We start from the raw sequence: 27,964 nt of genomic DNA, 5'->3' as shown, positions 1-27,964 counted from the left end.
CACCGTGATGAAGAGTGGCCCCCGCTCGCCGCAACTAGAGAAAGCCCTCACACAGAAACGAAGACCCAGCACAGCCAAAAATAAATAAATAAATAGTGTTCCCTTAAAAAAAAAAATTGACAAGTAAAACAATAATAGAAATGTCTTGTAGGGTTTATAACATATATAGAAGTAAAATATAATAAAGAAATAAAGAATAATAGCACAAAAGGTGGAAGGGAGTGAAAGGAGCTGAACTGTTGTAAGGTTCTTACATTGTTAAAACAGTGGTAAACATATTAATTTAATACTGCAATGAGTCTGTAATACTGTGATATGGACTGAATATCTGTGTCTCTCCCTCCCCACCCCACCTCCCGATTCATACACTGAAACTCTAATCTCTAATGTGATGGTATTTGGAGATGGGGCCTTTAGGAATTAATTAGGTTGTGAGGATAGAGTCCTCATGGGATTAGTGCCCTTATAAGAAGAGGGGCAGTCTTCCCTGGTGATGCGGTGGTTAAGAATCCACCTGCCAATGCAGGGGACACGGGTTTGAGCCCTGGTCCAGGGAGTTCCCACATGCCGCGGAGCAATGAAGCCCGTGCACCAAAACTACTGAGCCTGCGCTCTAGAGCCCACAAGCCACAACTACTGAAGCCTGTGTGCCTAGAGCCCATGCTCCACAACAAGAGAAGCCACTGCAATGAGAAGCCTGTGCACTGCAACGAAGAGTGGCCCCTGCTCACCACAACGAGAGAAAGCCTGCGTGCAGCAACAAAGACCCAACGCAGTGAAAAATAAATGAATTAAATAAATCAATTAATTTAAAAAAAAAAGAAGAAGAGGGGCAAGGGAGCTTGCTTCCTCTCTCTGCCATGCTAGGACACAGCAAGAAGACAGCTGTCTGCAAATCAGGAAGAGGACTCTCACCAGAACCCAATCATGCTGGTGCCCTGATTTTGGACTTCCCAGCCACCCAAACTGTGAGAAATAAATTTCTGTTGTTTAAGCCAATCAGTTTATGGTATTTTGTTATAGCAGCTTGAAGTAAGACATACAGTAATAGGTCCAAGATGCATATTTAAATCTCTATAGTAACTACTGAAAGAATTTTATAAAAATGTATAACTAGAACCTAATAAAGGAAAAAAAATGAAATAATAAAAATGACTTGATTATCCAAAAGAAGAAAACAGTGGGTGAATAAATGAACAAAGAACAGATGAGACAGAAAAACAAGTAGCAAATGGTAGACCTTAATCCAACTCTATCAGTAATTACATTAAATACACATGGTTTAAACAAACTGACTAAAAGACAGATATCATTAAAATGGATTTCTTAAAAGCCCAATTATATTCATTTATAAGAAACACTTTAAAAATATAAAAACACAGGGCTTCCCTGGTGGCGCAGTGGTTGGGGGTCCGCCTGCCAATGCAGGGGGCGCGGGTTTGTGCCCCGGTTCGGGAAGATCCCACGTGCCGCAGAGCGGCTGGGCCCGTGAGTCATGGCCGCTGGGCCTGTGCGTCCAGAGCCTGTGCTCTGCAGTGGGGGAGGCCACAGCAGTGAGAGGCCCGTGTACAGCAAAAAAAAAAGAAAAAAAAAAATATATATATATACACAGAAACAAAAGGATGAAAAAAGGTATACCATTCAAACTACTTTAAAGAAAAACTAGTGTCACTATAATAATACCAGACAAAAAAAGCTTAAGACAGAAAGTATTACTAGAAATAAAGACAGATGTTTTATAACAATAAAAGTCCAGTTCAGTGGGAAGATGTTATAATTCTAAATTTGTATGCACCAAGTAACACAGCTTAAAAATACATAAAGCAAAAGTTGTTGAGACTAAAAGAGAAATAGACAAACATACCACCACAGCTGGAGATTTTAACACACTTTTTTCAGAAACTCAATCAAACAAATAAACAAACAAAATCGGTAAAGGTATAGACGATTCGGACAAAGTAGTTAACCAGTTTGACTCAATTGACACATATAGAATATATACGCAGAACACGTTTCACAAAAGAAGATATACAAATGGCCAATAAGCACATGAAAAGGTGTTCGACATCATTGGTTGTTAGGAAACTCCAAACTGAATCCACAATGAAATAACATTTCATACCACTAGAATGGCTAAAATAAGATTCACATACTAAATCCTGGTGAGGATTTAGAGCAACTAGAGCTTTCATACATTGCTGATGGGAGTGTAAATAAGTACACCACCCGAGAAGACTAACAGCTTCTTAGAAAGTTAAACATTTTTCTGGCATATGAACTAACAATTCTGCTCCTAGGTATTTACCCCAGATATCGGGGCTGATTTCAGATCTGGGGTGGGAAATGTACAAGATGAGAAAGTGAAAACATAGTCATGAGCCCCTGATGATGAACACACATCACCTATAATAGTAGGCTTGTCAGAAAAAGAAAAAGAAATATGAATCTGATTAAGTCTCTGGATCCAGTTACCAATTAACAGGAAATTCAGAGAGAGAGGAATATGCTACCTTCACCATGGGGATGCAATTAGCAATGACTGTGGGAAACTCTGTAAGACAAATGATCTGGTTTCATTAGCAAATGAATCACAAGAAGGAAAAAAAAAAGATGGAAAGAGAACCAAGGATTAAACAAAATTTAATGACATTAAAATAGGCAAAAAACAGGCAAAGTGAAAGTCAGGCTGCTGGTTGCTCTTGGGGGTGGAGGTGGGAAGGGGTTATTAGGGAGGGGGCATGCGGAGAGTTTCTGGGGTGGGGGGCAAGGATTTGCCTTCAGACAGGGGTGGTGGTTATAGGGGAGTTTGCCTAGTTATGGTTCACTAATCTGTACCTTTGTTTTATGTGGCTTCTGTATTTATGTTGTATTTCACCATAAAAGGGATTTAAAGAAATCATTCAGAAGATGTGGATGAAGATTTTTAGGCTTCAACTCCCAGAGATTCTGAATCTCTGAATGAAGCTACCTAAACCACCACTTATTAGAAACTGCCAGATGTTTTTATGTAACCACTGTCCCAAGATGCATTTTGAAAAACACTGGTGAAGGAATTGGGGGGCCAGGATTGGATTTCGCAGCCGAATGACAGGCTGAGTTTTTGCCTCAGAAAGATCCCTCTGCAGCGTGGAGGATGGGCTGGAGGAGTCTGGAGTCTGACTCACAAGGTCGGAAGAGATGACAAAGGTCTGATGATCAGAGCAGCGGCCTTGGGGATGGGATGGGATGCAGAGTCCAGAGATGTTACAGAGGTAAAACTTCAAAGAGCATTTCCAAATTCCCAACAGATATTCTTTGGGATTTGGGTATGAGATGTCAGAATCCCAGGAAATTCTCAGGAATTCCTGAAATCATACATTATTCTGTATTTTCCCCAACACTTTATGGGTTTTGGAAAAATAATGATTGACCATAATAATAAACAATGAAAATTTTTCTGTAAGAGGGTTATACTAAACATTTCAGAGGTTTCCTGTTTAAAAAATCAGGATTATAGATGCATGGTTTATTATTATTACGAGCCAGTATATAGTATATAGTAATCCCCCAACCCCCCCATATCCATGGTTTTGCTTCCCACACTTTCAGTTACCCACAGTCAACCATGGTCCAAAAATATTAAATGGAAAATTCCAGAAACAATTCATAAGTTTTAAATTGAGTGCCATTCTGAGTAGCGTGATGAAATCTCTAGCTGTCCCACTCCATCCCACAGGAAACGTGAATCATCCCTTTGTCAGTGTAATCCTGCCCATGAGTCATTGAGTATCCATCAGTTATCAGATTGACTGTAGTATCTTGGTGCTTGCGTTCAAATAACCCTTATTCTTACTTAATAAGGGCCACAAAGCCCAAGAGTAGTGATACTGGCAATTCAGATATGCCAAACAGAAGCTGTAAAGTCCTTCCTTTAAGCGAAAGTCCTAACTTACAGGGAATGAAAAAATGCTGAGTTTGCTAAGATCTATGGTAAGAATAAATTTTCTATCCCTGAAATGGTGAAGAAGAAAAAAGAAATTCATACTAGTTTGAATGTCACACCTCAAAGTGCAAAAGTTATGGCCACAGTGCAAGATAAGTGCTTAGTTAAGATGGAAAAGGCATGAAATTTGAGCAATAAGATATTTTGAGAAAGAGAGAGACCACATTCACATAACTTTCATTACAGTATATTATAATTGTTCTATTTAGTTGGTGTTAATCTACTGTGCCTACTTTATAAATTAAACTTTATCATAGGTATGTATGGATAGGAAAAACATAGTACGTACAGGGCTCAGTACTCTCCACAATTTCAGGCATCCACTGGGGGTCTAGGAACATATCGCCCTTGAATAAGGGGGGACTACTGTATTTCAGTAACATGTAACAATGACCTCTACCTCGTATAGATGCTTGATCATTCAAAAAAAATTAGGGGGCTTCCCTGGTGGTGCAGTGGTTAAGAATCCGTCTGCTAATGCAGGGAACACAGGTTCGATCCCTGGTCCAGGAAGATCCCACGCGCCGCGAAGCAACTAAGCCCCTGCGCTACAACTACTGAGCCCACGTACCACAACTACTGAAGCCTGCGCACTTTAGGGCCTGCATGCTTCAACTACTGAGCTTGCACGCCTAGAGCCCGTGATCTGCAACAAGAGAAGCCACCGCAATGAGAAGCCCGCGCACCGCAACGAAGAGTAGCCCCTGCTCACTGCAACTAGAGAAAGCCCACGCACAGCAATGAAGACCCAGTGCAGCCAAAAATAAATAAAATATTTTTTAAAATTAAAAAGGGGAAACATTAACTTAACATAAATGCCAAATAAAAGTCATTAAAAAAATTGATATCATAAATGCTTACTACTTAAAAGAGTCTTAAAATGAAAATTTAAAACACAAAGTATTAATTGCCCTTGATCTTTTGTTTTTATGATAAATATTTCTGGTGTGGAGGAACTGATTTCATTTTGCACTGATGCTGGTTGAACTGAGTGTGTTCAAACACATCTTCAAGCTGGGTATTAGGTACATGTTACTTCATATAACTTTCCTCTTTTTTTTTTTTTCGCGGTACGCGGGCCTCTCGCTGTCGTGGCCCCTCCTGTTGCGGAGCACAGGCTCCGGACGTGCAGGCTCAGCGGCCATGGCTCACGGGCCCAGCTGCTCCGCAGCACGTGGGATCTTCCCGGACCGGGGCGCGAACCCGTATCCCCTGCATCGGCAGGCGGACTCTCAACCACTGTGCCACCAGGGAAACCCACTTTCCTCTTTTTAGTAATGAACAATTTTGCTTTACAGAGAACTATAGCCTAGAGCAAACATTCAAACACTGGAAAATACCAGCTAACATAATTGGGTAGTATTCGAGTAACATGGTGAAATTACCAAATTAGGGACTTGTTTTGCTTCCAAAACTTATTATTTCTTGGAACACCACTCATAGGATTTGAGTAAAGCTTACTCATATTATATATATAAGCTTATAAATATTCATATTTTTTTTGCCAAGAATGGCTCACAAATTAGCAGCAAACAGATCCACAAACACACTTATAACACGGCAACAGCTACGAGCAAGACTGATTACATCTCCACCAATTCTCCTCTACATGCTCCTGTCCCAGAGCCCAGAAATGTCGACCTTGACCTTTGACTCCACATGCCAGTATTTCCTGCTCTAGCTTTTGACATGGCAGTGGCTTCCTTCAAACCAGAAACTTCTCTATGTTGATCATTAAGCTTTAATTTTCACAGGAGAATAATCATAGCTTTTCCTACCACCAGAGGTTGGTATCATACAAACCAAGAGAAGAGAGAGTTTCCAGGAGAGAGTGGTCAACTGTGTGAGTGAGATGGGTGCTGATCAAGGCTGTGGACTGATTGAGTGAAGGTCAATGGCATGACCCTCCTTCTAGAAAGTTCTGCTCCCACTTCTACTCGTTCTACAGAGACAGCCGTGGGCTGGGGTGTTGGTGGGCTCCACCCATTCTGGAACCTGCCCACACCTTTCACAGCCTCAGAACCTTTGCAGTGCTGTTCCCTCCTCCTGGAGCATCTTTCCCAAACCCTCCCAGTCATCAGGTCTCTCCTCAAATGTCACCTCCCACCACCCTCTCCAGTCACTCTAATTCCTTCACATCACCCATCACAATCTAGCATTACCTGGTTTATTTACCTGATTGGTACCTGTCCTCCCTGTCCCCCCCATGGAATGTCAGCTCTACAACAGCAATGATCTCTGCTGAATCCCAGCGCCTAGAACAGGGTCTGGCACAGAGGTGTTCAATGAATATTTATTGAATGAATGAGCAACTGAGTGGATGGAGTAGGCGGGTGCAGATGGCTTTTTAAAGTCATCTCTCTGGACTTCTCTCTCCTCATTTGTCAAAGGGGGAAGAGAACTCCTCTACAGCCCTTTTCAACAGGGCACTTTTTTTAAGACACTTTTTAAAAAAATCAATTAATTAATTAATTAATTTATGGCTGTGTTAGGTCTTCGTTGCGGCAAGCTGGGGCCACTCTTGTGGCCTCTCTTGTTGCGGAGCATAGGCTCCAGACGTGCAGGCTCAGTAGTTGTGGTTCGTGGGCCTAGTTGCTCCGCGGCAAGACCAGGGCTCGAGCCCGTGTTCCCTGCATTGGCAGGCAGATTCTCAACCACTGCGCCACCAGGGAAGCCCCAACAAGGGCATTTTTGGACCCAGACACTGAATCCTTAGCTGAGCAAATGCGATGCAGGTTCTGCTTGGATGCAATACTTATAGTGGCCAATGGGTGGCAGCAAGTCACTATGGTTGAACCATGACAAAGCCTGGGCCACTGCACGGAACACCTGAAGTTCAACCTCCCAACAGCCAAGCTTGGTTTTTTTCACCATCTGGGTGAAAGCAAGACTTTCCTTTTCTCTCTCTCTCTTTTTTTTTATACAGAAGGCTTTTATTAGTCATCCATTTTATACATATTAGTGTATATATGTCAATCCCAATCTCCCAATTCATTCCCCCCGCCCCACTTTCCCCCCTTGGTGTCCATGCGTTTGTTCTCTACATCTGGGTCTCTATTTCTGCCTTGCAAGCCGGTTCATCTGTACCCTTTTTCTAGATTACACATATATATGTTAATATATGATATTTGTTTTTCCCTTTCTGACTTACTTCACTCTGTATGACAGTCTCTAGGTCCATCCATGTCTCTACTAATGACCCAATTTCATTCCTTTTTAAGGCTGAGTAATACTCCATTGTATATATGTACCACATCTTCTTTATCCACTCGTCTGTCAGTGGACATTTAGGTTGCTTCCATAACCTGGCTATTGTAAATAGTGCTGCAATGAATACTGGGGTGCATGTGTCTTTTTGAATTATGGTTTTCTCTGGGTATATGCCCAGTAGTGGGATTGCTGAGTCATATGGCATTACTAGTTCTAGTTTTTTAAGGAACCTCCATAGTGGCTGTATCAATTTACATTCCCACCAGCAGTGCAAGAGGGTTCCCTTTTCTCCACACCCTCTCCAGCATTTGTTGTTTGTAGATTTTCTGATGATGCCCATTCTAACTGGTGTGAGGTGATACCTCATTGTAGTTTTTATTTGCATTTCTCTAACAGTGATGTTGAGCAGCTTTTCATATGCCTCTGAAAGCAAGACTTTCTTAAACACAGTGTGCATACCCCTGCTGCCCTAAAGGGAGAAGACTGAACTACGTTTAAAGTCAAATCCCAGCTCTGCCACTTACTGGCTAGGCGACCGCAGGGTTTGCTTCTCTAACGTGGGGGCATTATAAGCTCACTGGGTCACTATGAGTCTCCAGCAGGTAAAGGCTGTGGAAGGACAGCATGTGCTCTCAGGAGAAGGCTCTGAGGACTGCGTATGGAGCCTGGACCTGCAGAGACCCCCCGGGAGCACTCATTCTCCAAGCTGTCTCCACCTCCCTTGGCTCACCCCTCCCCCTCCCCCTCCCCACCCCACCCCCCATTCTGCACCTGCACTGGTAGCACAGGTGCCCACTGTGGCTGAAGACAAAACACAACTGATGACAGGCTTCATTCTAAATGGATCCCCACAAAACTCGAGTGGGCACCTGTGCTGGCAATCCCACCCATTTCATTGGTCCATTCACCCTTCCACGCGCGTTGTGACGTTTCCACTCGGCCCTCTCCTAAAAACACCAGGACCCTCTCCTGCCTCCTTGCTCTCCACTATGATTTTGCTTCTTACTCCACTAAGAAAGAAACAATCAGTAGAGAGCTCTGCGTTCTCCCAGCGACCTGCTTGTCCCCGCGGAGGTGCGGCACGAGCTCCCATCTGGGCGCACCTTCCCCCAGCCCCCGCCCCCAGGACGCCAGCCCCTCCCACCCACCCAAGGACTTTGCTCTGCCGCTGTCGCTTCTCTCTTCTGCATCTTATCTTCCCCTCTGTCGGTCATCCCTGTGAGCCTACAAACAAGCCATAATATCTCTCATCTTAAAACAAACCCCTCCTTGACTCTACGGGGCGCCTCTTCCAGCTACCCTCCCGTTTCCTGTTCCCCTTACCGCACAACTAACTCCCCGGAAGAGGTGACCACGCCCCACCCTCTCCACCATCCTCTCTGGACTCCACTTCCACCAACCTTCCTTGGCTTTGAAACCCGCTGGTTAAAATCACCAATGACCTCCGTTTTCCCGATGCCGTTCTCAGCCCTCACCTCACCCACCTCTGGGCAGTATTTGACACAGCCGAGGGCTCCCGCCTTCTTGGAATGTTTCTCCTCTCAGTTCCCGTGCCTTGTGTCCTCTCTCTGTACGTTCACTTCCTGGCAGGGCTGGGCGGCCCCAGGAATGTAAAGTCCATCCAGTGTGGACCACGCCCCATCCACGTTCATATCTGCCGTCCTGACCTCTGTCCTGAAGTCCAATGCTTGTATCTGACTCCATTGGGAGATTGAATAGGCGTCTCAAACCTGACCTTTCCGAAACTCAACTCTCCATTTTAACCCCTCCTAACCTGTTTCTCCTCCCCTGCATCTCCCTTTGTGTACCGGCAGCTTCAGCCTAAAGCCCTGGATTTGTCCTTGACTCTTCTCTTTGCCTCTTACCCCGCATCTGACCCCTCAAAAATTCTCTCGACTTGACCTTTGCAGCCTGTGCTGAACCTGGCACCTCTCACCACCTGTACTGTGACCACCGTCATTTCCCAGGACGGGCAGGAACCCCTCAAGTTCTCTCTTCATCCTCTCACCGCATTCACCTGCTCAAACTTGCCAGGCCCTCCCCCTCCCCCTTCCCCGCCTTACCCCGCCTCAGAAGAAAGTCCAATCCCTGACTTATCTGAGAATTGACAAGATCAGCCCCTGACCCTCCTCCTGCCTCATTTCCCAACACCTCCCCTCACTCACTCTGCTCACCCACACAGGGCTTCTTGCCTTTGGGGAAACACCCTCCATCCCTGGCTTTGGACTTGCTGCTTCCAGTGCCTGGAACTCTCTAACTCAGCTAACCACACGGTCCCTTCAGGTCTCTGCCCACCTGCTACATCCTCAGAGAGGCCTCCCAGGCCCCTCTACCTAAAGTAGCACTGTCTTCCATCACTCACTGTCCCCTTGCTTGCTTTATTTTTCTTCACAGCACTTATTGCTTCCACTTCATTTTATCATTGATTTATGTGTTTGCTTATACTCTTTTTCCAACTGGAAGTTTAGCTCCATGAACTTGGATTTTTGTCCATCTTGTTCATCACGTGTCACCTGTGCCAGACACAGTCTAGGCCCTCGCATTTTATTTTATGGGTGGATGGATGGATGGATGGATGGATAGATGGATGGATGGATGGATGGATGGATGGATAGATGGATGGATGGATGGATGGATGGATGGATGGATGGATGGATGGATAGATGGATGGATGGATGGGTGGATGGATAGATGGATGGATGGATGGATAGATGGATGGATGGATGGATGGGTGGATGGATGGACAGATGGGTGGATGGATGGATGAATATCCACAGTCACACAGTACAGCACCCAGAAGGCAAAACACAAAACACGCCAACATCTCTTGCAACTGAATACAACTTTATTTTTTCCCTAAAGCGCACTCATAGTTGTACTTCCAGGTATCTCTGGGGAGGTAAGGGTAGACGTTTCCACTCCCAATTTTCAGGCTCTTGGAGGAGACAAATGGATAACACGTAACCCAAAGGCTGCATGAACCCTCTGGATTCTTTGGGTGGCACGTGCAGATACCCTTCCCTTCTCCTCAGATGTCTGGAGGGGAAATCTCTGTAGCCCAAAGATGCCGGAAGATTCCTCTGGTCTTGGCCGGGCTGGGGAGGCAGCAGCAAGGTTGGTAAGGCTGATTCTGGTGGATGGGGAGGACCCTTTGCAGAAGCTGGAGATCAGAGAATGTCTTGTCTTATCAGGCGAAGCTTAAAAAAGGACACAGGACACAGGAGGTGGGTGACTTTGGCCTCTGGGGCCCTCTCTCCCCTTCCCTCGCTGCAGCAAGGTGACTGGTCATCCCGATGTGTCCCAACCCCTACCTCTGTCATCATCCTTCCCTGCAGGATACATTGTCTTTTTGAGCTCACAACTCCCCAAATGTTGTTGTTTTTAAAGTTTTAGTGTGCCCAGGGGACATGCAGTAGCGTCTGCCCCGCTTCGGAGTCGGCTGTATCCACACCTTGTCCATCCAACCTCCCAACTTGGGCGTTTCTTAAGGCCAAGGTCAGGTCTGGGGCACCCACATGGCGCATTAGCTGTGTGGCCAGATGCTGTGTGCATGCTCCCTGAGGATGGCCAGACCGTGGGGGCAGGGGTGGCCTCTGAGCAGGCCAGGGCCAGGATCAGGGCAGCCAGAGGCAGGTGAACATGAACTGACCTTGAATGAGGATTTGCATTATCTGGCTTCATCCTCTCAACAGCCCTGCCAGGGGAATGCTAATCTCACCCTCACTTCACAGATGGGGAGACTGAGGCTCTGACCACACTGCCAGGATGTGGTGGAGCCTGGATCCCCTCCAGACCTGTCTGACTCCAATGCCCCTGCTCTCTCCACTAGGGTGAGTGCCTATGGTTCACGTAAACCTTTCTGGAACAACGCAGGGGTCACTAACTGGAGGAAAGGAAGGCCCAAAGCGTCGCAAGGTGCTGGTCAATGCAGGTTGCCTCACATTCCAGGGCATGGCCTCCAGGGGGCACTCTTGTAATAGCGCAGGTTCCTCTCCCTGCCCCACCCCAGGGTCTAGCGGGTTAGGAGCAGGCAGGCCAGGATCAGCCTCCCGGAAGAGCTACCCTAGGCTTCAGGCCCACTTAGGGAGAAGACAGGTTTTTGTTTGTTTGTTTGTTTGTTTGTTTGTTTGCGTTACGCGGGCCTCTCACCGCTGTGGCCTCTCCCGTTGCGGAGCACAGGCTCCGGACGCGCAGGCCCGGCGGCCATGGCCCACGGGCCCAGCCGCGCCGCGGCACGCGGGATCCCCCCCGGACCGGGGCACGAACCCGCGTCCCCCGCATCGGCAGGTGGACTCTCAACCACTGCGCCACCAGGGAAGCCCAGAAGACAGTTTTGAACCTTAGGTTGCCCATCATTTTAGAGGCACCCAAACCTCTGTTTCCTCCACGCTACTCCTCACCCCAGATCCCTGCCCCCAAGCATCCCCCCGTGGGCGCACCGAGGTGTCTGAAGCCCCTCCATCCTGGCCTTGTCTCAGCCTACAGTGCAGTCTCCAGCAGGCTCCTGTGGAAGGAATGTGCCAGTAAAGGGGTGTTCTAGGGCCCCCTCTGCTACCTAAGGAGGCAAACCCTAGGTTGGGCCCAGAGGGGATCCTGGGGCGGGGCTGTGAGGGAGCCTGGAGCTGGTGGGGAAGGGACACCTGAGGAGGGAGCCCGGAGGGCAGCTGCAGATGGTCAGAGCCGAGCGGGGTGGGGGCACCTCAGCGAAGGGGCTGAGGGTCATCTGGGGACACAGGGCTGCCTGATTCTGCCCACAAAGGCATCTACGCATCAGGGCTGTCAGAACTGCCCAGGTGGGCTACCTTGGACTTACCTGTGGAGAGGCTGTAACAGGGTCAACCCCACAGGCAGAGGCCAGTGTCAAAGGTCAGCCAGACATCTTGGGCTTTGCTGGGGCCAGTCGGGGGAGTAGGGTATTTCCAGGGCCTGGGACCCCAGAGCTCAGCCACCAGCTCCCCTTGCCAAGTTCAGATGCTGGTGAGAGCCCCTCACTGCCCAGCCCCTTTCCACCTCCCTCCAGACACGTGAGTTCGGGTCCCGTGGCGCAGCAGATGGGAGGGGAGAGGGAAGCCACTGCAGGCGGAGCTCATGGTGGACATGTAGGCACCCATGGAGGGGAAGACCAGCCAGTCGCCCACGTCCAGCTCGGGCAGCTGCACCTCCTTCAAGAAGAGCTTGTCAAAGGCATTGCACGTGGGGCTGTAGAGGGTGCAAGAGAAGAGGGGCAGCTTGGGGCGGAGGTCCTGCAGGGACATGGTGGCGGGGGGGGTGGGGATCAGAGAAGGAAGACACCCCCCCTTCACTCCCCAGCCTGCAGGGCATGCCCCCAGGGCACCAGAGGGAAGGTACCAGCAAAGACTCTGTCATTCACTCCCTCTGACCAATTCCTGAGTGGTCCCTATGTGCCAGGCACTGTTCTTGGCCCTGCCCTCATGGAGCTTCTGCTCTAGAGACACACTCCTGCCCTGCCAGTTCACAAGTGCAGACACAGATGGGACCTCAGTTTTCCCATTTATAAAGTGGGAAGATTTTATTTAATGATCACTCAAAATACCGGGACTCAAACCTGGCTGCACTGCAAACACCTGAGGATCACGTCAGGGTCCCAACCCATGAGAAGTTCCGATATCAATGGTCTGTGGCATGGTCTGGGCATATGGAGTATTTGAAAGTTTCCCAGATGATTCTAATGTGAAGCAAAGTTTGAGAATCTCTACTTCCTAAGTCTCCTGCATCTCCAAGATTCAAGGACTCTGGAACCACAAACATAGCGACACAGAGAAATGCACAGGGAAACACAAACAGCCAAACAGCTGCACACACACCCCTCCACAGACCCCTGGACCTGGACACCCCCCTTCCTGCACAGGTGTAAATCGACAGGCCCACACAGAGAAAGGCACACACACAGAAGGCACACACACACACCAATACGCATAGACACACGTACACATCCTGGTACATGCACGAGGTGTGACAATCTGTCAAGCCACCGATCATCTGAGATCTCTCGCCTCTCCCCCTGGCAGCAGGGAGCCCTGCCCAAAGAGGGCTGGACTAGGGGGTCTCAGAGTCTGGGAGGTTCCAGAGCCACAAAAAGTTCTCCTTACCTTCACCACAATGGGCATCCTGGGTTCAGGCTCCCTGGAAAAATGCAGAATGTGCCGTAGTGGCCGTTGTTGAGATAGAACAGCGGCTTCCAGTAGCCTCCTGAGAGCAGACAGATGGCAGGACCGAGCTGTGCTCAGCTAGGTCTCACTGCTGACCCTCAACACCTGAGCCCAGCACCCTTGGGGGAGGCCTGACCTTCTGACCAGCGCTGGATAACCCCTGTTCCCTGCTCCAGGAGCCTTCTCTGAACCCATGCATGGTTGGGGCCTGTCCTCTGCTCTCCCACTGCCCCTCTGCTCCCCGCATCAGGGTGTTGCCCCTTTTCCTCCTCTCCTCATAAGAATAATCTGATTAACATACCATGAGATATAGCCCAGACATTGTTCCAAGCTCTCTACATGTATTAAGCTATTTAACCTGTAACTACACCCTGAGCAGGTACAATGAGCCCTGGTTTACAGCTGAGAAAACTGAGTCTCGTCAGAAGTCACACAGGAGACTGTGGCAGGTCTGAGATTTGTCCCCAGGCCGCAGGTCTCAGGTACTCTGCCCTCACCTTAGACCAGGTTCCCTGAGCCCCTGCTGCATGAGTCAAAACTGGGGGCAGGGCTTCCCTGGTGGCGCAGTGATTGAGAGTCCGCCTGCCGATGCAGGGGACACGGGTTCGTGCCCCGATCCGGGAAGATCTCACATGCCATGGAGCGGCTGGGCCCGTGAGCCATGGCCGCTGAGCCTGCGCGTCTGGAGTCTGTGCTCCGCGACGGGAGAGGCCACAACAGTAAGAGGCCCGCATATCGCAAAAGAAAACAAAACAAAAAAAACTGGGGGCAAACGGCCTCTTCACGACCTAATTCCATCATGGTTGCTCCTCAGTGATGTGCTAATTTGTCAGTTTCCTTCCTCAAAGGGGTGCCTGTGTAAACTACATGTTCCCATGCTTTGGCATCTGGGGCCTTGCTGACCTTGGAGAGGCTGCTCCTCCCCGGGCTGGTTAATTCCTAGAGATAGCAAACGACTGCCTTACAAGAGCGCCTTTCCTGTGCAAGCCAACCAATTCAGCGTCCATACCGCAAACTGCCTCCTAGATGGAGCTCCCAGAACTTGAGGCCACCTCTGGCTAGTGGCCCCAGGGCAGTCCTTACCCCCACAACCCGCTGAAATTGCTCAAACTAGCCAGTCCCACACCTGCCGATCCAGCTCACCCTGCCTCACCCACTCCTATCCTTGAAAACTACAGTAGAGGCTCTGGCCTGGCTTTCCCCTTTGTCCTTCTGCCCGCTGAACCACTCCGGTCCTTCCCCTTGTGGCCCTGTGTGGCCTGCCATGCCTCTGGTTTCTCCAGAGGAAACTTGTGAGTAATAACCTCTCCTTCGTGACAGTTATTTCCATGTCTTACATAACCTGATTAGAACAAAAACAGTGCCCAACTCTGACAAGCACAGGGTACAGCACAATTGTCACCTCCCTCCATCTAAACTTTCTGCCTCTATTGATGTTACCGAAGTAAGCGTGTGGCAGCTCTCTCCAGCTCCATCATACTCCTGATGCATGCTGAGCTGGTGGTCGCCTATGACCCCCAGATCCTTTGGACAGGACCTACTACCAAGCCAGTTTCTTCACAACCACTCTTCATCTGTTCTTAGAACACTGCTTTCTTGAATCTAAACTCAGGATTTTGTGCTGATCTCTTTTAACATTTGGAGCATTTCATAACATTTGGGCATTTATATGCCCAGATCTTTCTGAATATTGTTTTTTCTGCCCCCTCCTCGGTGTACTTCCCACCATCCCCCCCCCTGCTTTCTTAGCTGCCGTCACCGATCCCATCTCCTGTAGCCACAGCCCCAGTTGTCCCTAAACTAGTTGGTCACGAGAGGTAGTCAAGACATCCCTAAGGTCAAGAGCCCAACTCTGCTTGGCATGTAGTACAAATCCAAGTGCACCAGTGTTTGAATCAGACAGACCCAGGTCCAGCTGCACCACTAGCTAGCTGTGCTGCCTCAGACAAGTTACTTCCTCTCTCTGAGCCTCACTATCTCTCCCTGTAAAATGGGAATGCCCCTAAATTATTTCACAGGGTTGTGGAGCAGAAATGAGAGAAAATATGTTTTTCACACATAACAGATACTTAATAATTGGCATCTCTTGTTATTGTGGAAATAAAAATAACAGGCCCCTAGGGACTTCCCTGGCGGATCAGTGGTTAAGACTCCGCGCTTCCACTGCAGGGGGCACGGGTTCAATCCCTGATCCGGTAACTAAGATCCCGTATGCCATGTGGGTCAGCCAAAACACACACACACACACACACACACACACACACACACACACACACACATGTTACCCCTTACCATAATAAAGATATAAATTTTAAAAATAATAATTATAAGCCCCTAATACTTAGACTTTTGTTAAATGACGGCTTGAAATCAAATGCTTCCTATCACAATAATCTTTAATGAGACATTTTGTGAAGAAATGGCAACCGGCTGACACAAGTGCCTCAGGGATTACAAAGCTGTGGGCCGATCATTTGTCAGAAAGGATAAGGGAGGAGACTAAAGCAGGTTATAAATATTTACATGTCAATTATCATACAGCCACAGAGAATAAAAGCACCAAGCCAGCGGGAGACATCTATTCTCCATCTCATCATGAAATGGAGTTTCTGGTTAGCTCACTGTGAGAAAAGCAAACCCACCCACCCTGCTGCAAAAATAACAATCAAAAACCTCCCCTGTGGTGCTTAACCTCAATTGTCAAAGGTTTACCATTACCCTATAGATGTCACCCTTAACCTTCAGGCCATGACAACAACGAGAGTGCCTTCTTATATTTGTGGTAAGAATTTGTATTTACTCACTATATTTTTGGTATAAGAATTTGCACCTGTTAGAAAATGCCTGCTGGATGAATTTAAGGTGCACACCAGCACGATGGTGTCTGTGAACCTCATGGGCTGTGTTTTGTAACTTTACCCCCATAAACACAATATAAATCCATTGGCTACTTAGGAATAATGAAGACCCTTTGTCTTGGTTCTCACCTCCCAGTCTATTTCAGAACAACAAAATAGTGATACTAACAGGTTCATTCCTAGACCCAGTTTGAAGCTTGTTTCCTGCTAATTAACCGCCCAGAGTTGGAGCCCAGACTCCCTGCCCATCCTCTCCCCTGAGGGCCGGGGAACGCCTGGATGGTGCCCTGCCCACCCACCCGGCTCCAGCACAGCCTTCCTGGCAATCACATTGACAGCGATCATGCAGACAGGTGCTGCGTAGAAGCGGCCGGCTCTGCGATGACCTCGACGCCTCTCCCCTAGGGAAAGTCCTGGGCCAGGGCGGTGTTGATCACTCCCACCATCTGCAGGGGTGGACCCAGAGCCTAATGTGGCCTGTCCCTCTGTGGGAGCTTTACCTGTGTCGTCTCCCTTCATTCCTATGACAGCTGTGTGAGAGCTGTGTGCCATTTTACTAGGGAGGAAACAGGTAGAAACTGTGGCCCAGAGTGGGGAAGTAACTTGTCCAAGGGCACATAGCACATAGCACCCTGAGATGTCTGAATCTGGAACCATTTAAATTAATACACAGTCAGTGAAGATGAAATGTTCCCTGGGTCTCAGGGATAGCAAATTTCTACCTGACTGTAGCTTAACCGGGGATAGCAACTAACATGTCTAAAGAAAGACACGGAGCCAGATATGCACGTGCTCATATATGCACACAGGCTGTGTAAGTATAGTCAGACAAATCCCAGCTATATACGCGCATACGACTCACAGTTCCACGAGCTCCCCAAACACACACACTCTGTCCCCTAAACCCAGGCTGGGACACCTGGCTCCCTCTCACACTCCCCTCTCACCTCCTCAAACTTAGAGTCAGAGCCCTCCTCTCCAGGGAAGCCCCCTCCGGTGTCCAGGAGACTCATGTCATGCCTGACCCCGCAGCCCATCTCAAACACGCGCCGGCAGTTGGTGATGGCCTGCGTGAAGCTATGGGGTGCCTGGCATCTTGAGCCCTCGTGGAAGCTGAACACACGTCGAGTGACATGTAGAGAAACACATGTGAAAAAGCAAGGGTCAGTAGGAAGACAGACAGGGTCAGAAACACTGACACATGGTCATCCTTGAGTTGGGGCGCTCACGTTTGGGTGGCGGTCACCTCTCTTAGCAGGCCCCTCCCAGTGCCTCATTGCAGGGGCTCCCTTTCTCTTCCACCTTGGAAGGAGTGTGCTCAGAACCCCGAATCCCCATGCTGGAGGGCAGGGCGGGCTGCGGAACCAATCAGGGCTGGGTAGGGTGAGGCCAGTGCAAAAGTCCAGGGGGTGCCACAACACTAAGGAATCCAGATAAAGAACATTTAACGCGATCGTTGTAAAGAGCAACATTGATTCAGAAACATCACTAATGAATAAAACATTAAAAATGTAAATAGGGACTTCCCTGGTGGTCCAGTGGGTAAGACTCTGTGCTCCCAAAGCAGGGGGCCCGGGATTGATCCCTGGTCGGGGAACTAGATCCTGCATGCATACTGCAACTAAGAAGCCCACATGCTGCAGCTAAAGATCTGCGTGCTGCAACGAAGATCCCGCATGCCACAGCAAAGACCCGGTGCAGCCAAATAAATACGTACATACACACATACATAAATATTAAATGAATAAATAAATAATGTAAATAAAGACAAGATTGGTAATAGTAATTGAACCCTGAAGCAAAAGGAAAAATCAGAAATGCCAGTCCTGTCTTCAGTTAAAATTTTGATATTTTCCTCATTATGAATTTTTTTGCATTATTTTTTATTTTTTCAAATATTGTATTAAAATGTTATTTATCTAGAGTACTAAGTGTTTTAACATCCCCTTAAATTTTGCACCCAGGGCCTGTGCCTCCTTTGCCCCCCCCAATCCCAGATAAGATCCAGGTTCTTCGCTGAGCACAGATGGAGCATCACGAGGTCCAGAGGGGCCTCAGCTGACCGGAGGGTGTCCAATAAGCTGGAGATCGACAGTGGAAGCCAGGACTCCTGCCTCCCAGGCAGGGAAAGCCAGTGCGTTCACCTGGTTCCAGCCACCGCCAACCCCAGGTCTCTGGCAGACTTCAGCATATGTTCACACACCTCCAGGTTGGCCCCAAACTTGGCGCTCAGGGCAAGATGCTCTCACTGTCCTGGGTCCACAGCTGGAGGACCAGCCTGGGAGAGGGGTGCAAAGGATGCCAGGGGTTCTTAGGCACATGAGCCCCGATGCCCCCGACCCAACCTCCCTCCAGCTTCCCACCCACCCCCGCCTAGTTCCTCTGGACTGTCCAGCCATGGAGTCCCAGGGAGTGGACACACTCACTACTTACAGACTTCTGCCCAGGCAAGAAAAAGCAGGAAAAGGATAAAATTATAAATACACCTTCCATAGGTCTCCACGTTACAGGATCAGAGATGTTAAATAACTTTCCCAAGATCACACAGCATGTGACAAATGAAACTGAAATGTGAGCCCTGGTCTCCCCAACTCCATGCCTTTTCCAGGATGTCGCCTAATGCCAGACCGCCTAATGCTAGGCTCTGCCTAGTGTCTATGCAGACACAGGCAACGTTTATTTAGCACCAATGTGCACCAGGGAAGGCATCGGGCCACTGACCCAAATTCTTGTACTTTGCTGCTTGGGTCTGTGCCAGTCACCGTATGGGACCACCTTCATCTGGTTCCTGCAGCCCAACTCCATCTGTTAGGGTCCCAGGCTTGAGGTCCCTTGCTCTACCTGTCTCCACCTGTTTGCACCGCCCCTCCTTCACTGGTCTCACCTGGCCTCAGGGTGGTGCTGGGCCACCTTGATTAGCTCCCCCTCACTGTTGAAGGTCAGGAACCGCACCCCATGGCGGGCAGCATACTAGATGTGCGAGACAGGCTTGCAGGGGTTGGCATAGATGATACGAGAGGGGGCCACGCCCAGGCCCAGCCCCTGCTCCAGCTCCACCTGGCATGGGTAACAGCCAGAGCAGGGGGCTGCCTCACTGCCCTTTACTCTTTGGGGACAGGAAGCCTGGGCATGAGTAAAAGGGGTTGCCCTTGACTGAACCCCTACTATGCAGTGCGCTGAGCACAAATTGTGCTCTTTGAGCTTCTAGACTCTTCTAAGGAAAGTAGAGTTGGCGCCATTTTCAAGAGGAAGGAACTGAGGCTCAGGTGAAATGGCTGTGCCAGGACAGGAATGGGTTCTGTGGCTTCAAGCTTGTGCTTCCACTCATTGGCTCAGGCTGTCTGCCTTAGTCACGCGGACCAGGAGGAGGTTGACCACACCCATATTTCATTCATTTATTCCTTCCCAAACAATTGAGGATTATAAGTGTCCTCCCCTGTTCAAGGTGCTGCAGTCCCCACTCCAGGACCCCTGGCAACTGGCCTTTTCTTCCCAGGAAGTGTCAGGCCCGTGAATGAGACAATTGGCCTTGGGCCCAGGCTCACCTGGCTGGCACAGTCGAAGCCAGTGCCCAGGGTGGCCAGGTCACGCAGCACCCAGGGGCTGCTGTTGCATTTCACCACATAGAAGGGTGAGACCCGAGGCAGGGCCTGGCGGATGACCTGATGGCGGCGGGCCAGCATGCCCAGGTCAATCACCATGAAGGGGTCTTGGCGATCCTGCCAACACAGGGAAAGAGGAAGAGAAGGCTGGGTAGTGGGTTATCTCATCTAATCCTCAGAACGACTCTGTGCAGTAAGTACTATTGCTGTTGCCATTTCAGAGATCAGGAAACAAAGGCTCAGACAGAGGAAGTCACTGGCTCAAGGTCACAGAGCAAGTACACGGCAAAGATAGGATTTGACGCCAGGCCTTCTAACTCTTAAAATAGGGGGACAAGAGGGCAACAATCTTTGTAGATCAGAGCTCCAACCCTCAACCAGACAGCTTGACACTGGGTAAAACTCCAAGTAGTGGGGTGGGGAGAGAGCTAGAAGGGGACAGAAATATTCCATCACCCCCAGCAGAACAGAGCCTTGGAATAACACCTAGGAGACGGACATAAGACTGTAAAACAGAAAGTCTTATTTCTTGCCCACCAAGTAGAGACTGAGACACCCTCTTCCCTCCCTATTCGCCCCCTTCCCTCCCTCCTCTTTCCTCCCCTCCCCCTCCCTCCCTACCAAATCAGAGAGCTCCCTGATCTTCAGGACCTGCCAGGCAGTCTCCCCAGCCTCCAGATTGATGAGATCCTTTGGCCACATGCTTCCAGGGCTTTCTTCACTCTCCTTTGGGTTCCCGACGGGGGTGCTCATCCCCGACACTCCAACTAAGCCCTTAGCCAGGCGCAGTTCCAACATCCTGGAAAGGGCTTGCACTGAGGATGGGGCCTCTTCCCTCCTCCCAGCTCCCTGAGGGCCCCAGAGCCAGAGTTCCTAGGCCATAATTTCTCAGCCCTCCCCTTCAGCCACAAGAGCTCCACAGAGCCCTCGTGAATTTTCCCATCTGTAAAATGGGCCACTGACCCGGTCCAGCCTGCTTCAGAGACCTGGTGGGGGACCAAGCCAGATACATAGGCTGTGCACACAGAAGAGAGGGTTGGCATCCTCTTCTGGGCTCCTCCACACACGTGTTCCCATTCACGGATGAGAAAACTGAGGCCAGAAAAGATAAGTGCAGAATCCAGGATCTTCAGATTTTAGGGCTCAGAGCCAGGGCCCAGGAGATGATCTAGGTCCAAGGTTCCCATTCTACGCACAGGGATGAGAGGCACAGATACACGAAGGGACTTGATCGAGGTCACCAAATGGTCAGTGGCAGAGCTGGGCCTGGCACCTGGGCTCCCTAGAGCAGCCACTGGACCTGCTGCTGGCCACACTTCCCTGAGACCGAAGTGAGGGTGGCCTGCAGCCAGAGGCCCTCTGCTTCCGCAGCTGGGACTGCACCCATGCCCCCCACGCCACAAGCAGACTCACCTGCTGCCTATTGTGACCTGCTTCCCCAGCCACAACCCAGGCGGCCAGGATCTGTGGCGACTGGGCTTCGGGTAAATCCCATAGGAAGAGCAGAACTCAGCCCAGATCTCAGGGGCCAGGGCAAATACCACCCCAGGCTGTCCTTCCACACCTCGGCCAGCCCTGCCTGCTCAGCCCAGACCTCCCAGGCCCCGAGAACGAACCCTCCTTTGTCACCCACACGACGGGATCACAGGTGAAATCAGACTCCAATTATACGTGAACATCAGAGACAATCAGAGTAGAGGGACCCTGGGAACCGGCGTCCACCCTTCCCACTTCACAGATGGAAACACCGAGGGGCCCAGCGGTCTCCGGAAGACTCAGCAAACCTGGAGGGGGTAGAATCAGGACCTCAGACTCTAATCACGGGCCGGTTCCACTGCCTCAGAGCAAGAGCTGGTCTCTCCTGGTGCTGTCCCTCCACGGCACATTTAAATACCTCGCTGGAAGTTTTTCCAAACGGAAAAGTGAGCCTATCTGCATCACTCAGTGTCCAGTCCCATCCCTCCTCCCTGGGCCTGCCCTCCCTCTCCATGTGAGCTGCTGAGGTCTCTGTGACCCCTTGTCCCTCCCAGGCTGAAGCCATCACCTTGGGGCCGCCCACCCTCTAGGATGTCAGCCGTCACTTCCTGCAGGCTCACACCCCGCCTCTGTGCTGTGACCAGAGCCTCCTTGCTGTTCCAGGAAGGCAGCTCAGCAAGGAGCCGGCTCCTGCCCTGACTCTTCTTTTCTGCCAGCCCTGCCTGGCCTTCTGCTCACTTGCGGCCTCCAACCCTTTTCCCTCCCACCAGGGGTCAATGCCCCCTGCCTCCCATCCCCCTTAGGCTCTGGGAGCTTAAACATCTAGGAAGGGGCAACAGGTAGAGCCTGGATTGGAGGGAGGAACTTGCTGCAGGACCAGGACAAATCCCTTAACTTCTAGAGCCTCATGAATCCCATCTGTGATTCCAAACAAGATAGTAAAGTCCAGGCTTTTACAGAGACCCCCACCTACTCTCACCCCAGACTGATTCCGCTGGAACTGACTTCTAGCTCTGCTTCTTAGATGCTGTAAGTTCTTGGGCAGATGACCTCACCTCTGGGAGCCTCAAGATGGGGATAAACCAGCAGGTGGTCGTGAGGATTGAATGAGATGAAAAGAGTTTAGCCAGGTGCCAGCATATACCAGTAATCATGATAATAGCGACAAGAATGGCCAATGTTACTAAGCCCTAAATAAGTGTCAGGCATTACGCTGAGTACTTTATGTGGGTCAGTCATGGAGTCTTCACAGCAGCTTATGAGGCAAATTCCACCCAGAGCCAGCTGCACATTTGCGGGACCCTGGACAAAGCGAATCTGTGACGGATGGGTGACCCCCATGGGGTTGCAACCTCAGCACCAGGACGAGCTCAGTACCTGGATTAATGGTGGACAAGGCGCTCCTGGTGCGTTGCCTACCCAACGTGCGGGGTGTCGCCAGCCTGGGGTGAGGACAGCTGCCACCTTGCCCTGCACTGAGACCCGTGAGGCCATGTGCCTGACCCCAACTTCTTGGCTCTAGGCAAATCCATATGGATAGAGCTGGCCCCGACCTGATCCCCGCGAAGCAGTGGAGCCCAGCCGGAAACTGTTCCCCCCCAAGCCATGGTAACTCTCCTACCCCTGCTCTGCCCACAGTGACAGGTACATGGGTGAAGCTCAGACTCCTGCTAATGTGTGACCATCAGAGCCCCGTCAGAACCAGAAGGGACCTAGGCTCCTTCTCCACCTCCTCTCCCATCCTGTACATGGGAAATCCTAGAGGCCAGAAGGAGAAAAGGGCCAAAACTCCCCTGGCGAGCTGGTGGTGGACTTGGTCTTCAGGCCGCCTCCGCACGCTGCAGATCCTGGGTGGGATCTGATTCCGGGTCCACCGCCCTGGAGGATGTATTGGCCTCTGCTTATGTGCAGATTCTTGCCTTTCTCTGTGGGTTTAAATATTTCTTTGAAAATCTCTCTAAATGGGAAAGTCAATCACACCCCATCAGGCCATGGGGCTGGGCCACATGCCCCTCCTCCCACGCCCTTCCCACCCACCACCTGGGCGCCTCGTCTCCTTGTCTCTCTACCTTCCCATGCAGGCTGCCAGGGCTCACTCTGTCACCTGCTTGTCTCTCCCAACTGCCTCCACCAACCCAGGCAGCCCCTCCTCCTTCAGGCTGGACCCACCTGTGTGGTCCCTGGGCCTCTCTTGACTGCTGCTCAGCCCAGACCTGGGTGGCAGAGGTACTGAGCATCTCAGGGATACAGAACCTGGGCCCTCAGTCCTACCCCTACAGCAGCTTGAGGAGGAAGGCCCTGTGTCCCTTGAACTCAAGAAGACAGCTGGGGACACACGTTAGCTTGGAGGGAGATTAGTTAGGGTCTAAGCAGAAAAATGAAGCCACTTCAGCTATTCACAACAGAGACAATTTAATGCAGAGGATTGTTTCCACAGGTGGTAGAGCAACTGAGGGCCAAACAGGGAACAGTGAAGCAACCTGGATCCTGGCAGGAAGTTATTCCCATGCCTGGACTGGAGGGGCAAAGGGAAAAGTGATGTTCCCCAAACCGGAGTCAGAGGTCACTTCGAGGAAGTTGGAACCACGGAGACACAGCCACTGCCTAGGAAGCTACCTGGGACAGAGAGGTGGAGGAGACACAGCCTGGTTTCTCTTGTGGCCTCCCAGCCTCATGACAGTGCCCCCCAGTGGCTGACCCCTGCTGGAAGCCAGTCCCCCTGGGAGATGGGACAGAGTCAGGGAGGGACAGAGAATGGATGGGAAGGGGGGCAAGCAGACCCAGGATGATCACAGGTGGTTGGAGGCTCCTTACAGGTAGAGACATTTACCTGAGCCCTCGAGGGTGAGAAGGTGCCAGCCAGGCCAATACTGGGCAGAGCATTCCAGGTGTCTGTAACTGCTGGTGCAAAGGCTCAGAGGTGGGAACAAGCTTGGGCCCCAGGAGTAGAAAGGAATGTAGCGGTGGAAGAAAGGAGGTGGGAATTTGCTGGGCTTCAAAGTCGATGTATAATACAAGCCAAGTATTAGCCTGATATTACAGATGTGAAAATGGGGAGGAGGGTGCAAAATGTGGCATCCAGCATACAAAGAACCCTTCTAATAAGATGATCTCAAATCCGGACCTGATCTCGAGCGAGCTAGACACTTGCAGATGGAGAGCCTTTCAGTTCTGAACCAGCTCCCCCTTTCCCCCTAAATGCACAATTCCGAGGGATGCTCCTTGTCCATTTCCCAGCCTCGCCAGCTATATACACCACCCTGGTGATGTCTGCGCTCTCTCTCCAGAGCTCCAGTGCTTGCTTTCTTGGTTTGTGTGTTCCCTTTGCTGGGAACGCTCTTCCATCACATGTTCAAATCATGCTTTCTTTTGCTTACAGGAATCATTTGTTCAGGGTTAAATTCAAGAGTGGGTCAGCTCAGTTGCTGAGGCACCAAAACACCCAGGAAATGAAGGGAGAGAAGAAAAGCCAGAGAAGAAAACTGAATGTCACCAAAACTCAGCAAGAGATTGGAAGTCAAACTTTGGTAGGTCACATGGGGTGAGGGGACACTCACTCTGGCTTCAGGAGCAGGTGGGTGTGGTAAACTGCAGGGCTTTTGCTTTGCAAGAAAGGCTGCAAGTTTGGGCAGAGCTGAATTGCTTAAGACAGAAGGGAGAGGTGGGGTCACCAGCAGGGCCTCCTGTTACCAGCAAGCCCATACTTCTACCCTCTCTCTGTACAACTTCCTCTGAATGAATGTTAAACAGATATTCAAGGAACATTTATTTAATGCTGGAAACATGGGGTATCCACATGTAAAAGAATGAAGTGGACTGCTACTTCATACCATATATAAACATTAACTCAAAGTGGATGAAAGACCCAAATATAAGAGCTAAAACTATAAAACTCTTAGAAGACAAGATAGGAGTATATTCATGATGTTGGATTAGGCAATGGTTTCTTAGATATGGGGAGAGACTGTTAATGTATACGGGATTTCTTTCTGGGGTGACAAAAACATATAAACATTAGATTGTGGCAATGGTTGCACAACACCGTGAAGATACAAAAAAAATAGAGAATTGTACACTTTAAATGGGTGAAATGTGTGGTATGTGAATATCTCAAAATATATTTTAAAAAAGAATATTCAGGGCTTCCCTGGTGGCGCAGTGGTTGAGAGTCTACCTGTCGATGCAGGCGACGAGGGTTCGTGCCCCGGTCTGGGAGGATCCCGCATGCCACGGAGCAGCTGGGCCCGTGACCCATGGCCGCTGAGCCTGCGCATCCGGAGCCTATGCTCCGCAACGGGAGGGGCCGCAGCAGTGAGAGGCCCGCGTACGGCAAAAAAAAAAAAAAAAAAAAAAAAGAATATTCATACCATGTTCTTGGATTGGAAGAATCAATACTGTGAAAATGACTATACTACCCAAAGCAATCTACAGATTCAATGTAATCCCTATCAAACTACCAATGGCATTCTTCACAGAATTAGAACAAAAATTTTTACAATTTGTATGGAAACACAAAAGACCCTGAATAGCCAAAGCAATCTTGAGAAAGAAAAACGGAGCTGGAGAAATCAGGCTCCCTGACTTCAAACTATACTACAAAGCTACAGTAATCAAGGCAGTATGGTACTGGCACAAAAACAGAAATATAGATCAATGGTACAGGATAGAAAGCCCAGAGATTAAACCCATGCACATATGGTCACCTTATCTTTGACAAAGGAGGCAAGAACATACAATGGAGAAAAGACAGCCTCTTCAATAAGTGATGCTGGGAAAACTGGACAGCTACACGTAAAAGAATGAAATTAGAATACTCCCTAACAACATACACAAAGATAAACTCCAAATGGATTAAAGACCTAAATGTAAGACCAGACACTATAACTCTTAGAGGAAAACACAGGAAAAACAATCTTTGACATAAACCACAGCAAGATCATTTTTGACCCACCTCCTAGAGTAATGGAAACAAAAACAAAAATAAACAAATGGGACCTAATGAAACTTCAAAGCTTTTGCACAGCAAAGGAAACCATAAACAAGATGAAAAGACAACCCTCAGAATAGGAGAAAATATTTGCAAATGAAACAATGGACAAAAGATTAATCTCCAAAATATATAAACAGCTCATGGAGCTCAATATCAAAAAAACAAACAATTCAATTAAAAAATCGGCAGAAGACCTAAATAGACATTTCACCAAAGAAGATATACAGATGGCCAAGAGGCACATGAAAAGATGCTCAACATCACTAATTATTAGAGAAATGCAAATCAAAACTACAATGAGGTATCACCTCACACTGGTCAGAATGGCCATTATTAAAACATCCAGAAACAATAAATGCTGGAAAGGGTGTGGTGAAAAAGGAACCCTCCTGCACTGTTGGTGGGAACGTAAATTGATACAACCACTATGGAGAACAGTATGGAGGTTCCTTAAAAAACTAAAAATAGACCTACCATATGACCCAGCAATCCCACTAATGGGCTTATACCCTGAGAAAACCATAATTCAAAAAGAGACATGTTGGGCTTCCCTGGTGGCACAATGGTTGAGAGTCCGCCTGCCAATGCAGGGGACACAGGTTCGTGCTCCGGTCCGGTGAGCCATGGCCGCTGAGCCTGTGCATCTGGAGCCTGTGCACTGCAACGGGAGAGGCCACAACAGTGAGCGGCCTGCGTATCGCAAAAAAAAAAACAAGAGACATGTACCACAATGTTCATTGCAGCACTATTTACAATAGCCAGGACATGGAACCAACCTAAATGTCCATCACAGATGAATGGATAAAGAAATGCGGCACATATATACAATGGAATATTACTCAGCCATAAAAAGAAACGAAATTGAGTTACTTGTGATGAGGTAGATGGCCCTAGAGTCTGTCCTACAGAGTGAAGTAAGTCAGAAAGAGAAAAACAAATACTGTATACTAACACACATATGGAATCTAAAACAAAATGGTACTGATGAACCTAGTGGCAGGGCAGGAATAAAGACGTAGACATAGAGAATGGACTTGAGGACACGGGGTGGGGAGGGAGAAGCTGGGATGAAGTGAGAGTAACATCGACATATATACACTACCGAATGTAGAATAGTTAGGTAGTGGGAAGCAGCAGCATAGAACAGGGGTATCAGCTCAGAGCTTTGTGATGACCTAGAGGCGTGGAATAGAGAGGGTGAGATGGAGGATAAAGAGGGAGGGGAGATGGGGGTATATGTATGCATATGGCTGATTCACTTTGTTGTACAACAGAAACTAATACAGTATTGTGAAGCAATTATACTCCAATAAAGATCTATTTTAAAAAAAGTAAGAAAAATCAGATATTAGCACCATTAAAAAGAAAAAAGAATATTCACTTAAAGAGACACCACAGGGGCTTCCCTGGTGGCGCAGTGGTTGGGAGTCCACCTGCCGATGCAGGGGACACGGGTTCGTGCCCCGGTCCGGGAAGATTCCACATGCCGCGGAGCGGCTGGGCCCGTGAGCCATGGCCACTGAGCCTGTGCGTCCGGAGCCTGTGCTCCGCAGCGGGAGAGGCCACAACAGTGAGAGGCCCGCGTACCGCAAAAAAAAAAAAAAAAAAAGAGAGACACCACAATATTACTAACCTACAAAGTGGCTCTCAGTCCAGCCCTGGGTAAAACAGACAGA

The 27,964-nt window shown here is 49.3% G+C and overlaps 1 pseudogene across 1 annotated transcript; it reads right to left on the bottom strand.

Moving 5' to 3' along the window:
* Positions 1-11,671: 11,671 nt before the first annotated feature.
* Positions 11,672-20,575, bottom strand: LOC307183219 (antizyme inhibitor 2-like; annotated as a pseudogene). Its single transcript has 11 exons — positions 20,444-20,575; positions 19,766-19,939; positions 19,105-19,277; positions 18,365-18,498; positions 17,168-17,333; positions 16,520-16,666; positions 13,303-13,402; positions 12,267-12,435; positions 12,006-12,016; positions 11,833-11,915; positions 11,672-11,696 (listed from the first exon to the last, which is right to left on the bottom strand). The product of its transcript is annotated as an antizyme inhibitor 2-like (transcript).
* Between the last annotated feature and the right edge of the window lie 7,389 nt (positions 20,576-27,964).

Source organism: Stenella coeruleoalba, assembly GCF_951394435.1.
Source record: "Stenella coeruleoalba genome assembly, chromosome: 1".
In the NCBI taxonomy this organism is placed as follows: domain Eukaryota; kingdom Metazoa; phylum Chordata; class Mammalia; order Artiodactyla; family Delphinidae; genus Stenella; species Stenella coeruleoalba.
The sequence above is the reverse complement of the archived record's forward strand: the minus strand, read 5'-3'. Positions and strand labels throughout refer to the sequence as shown.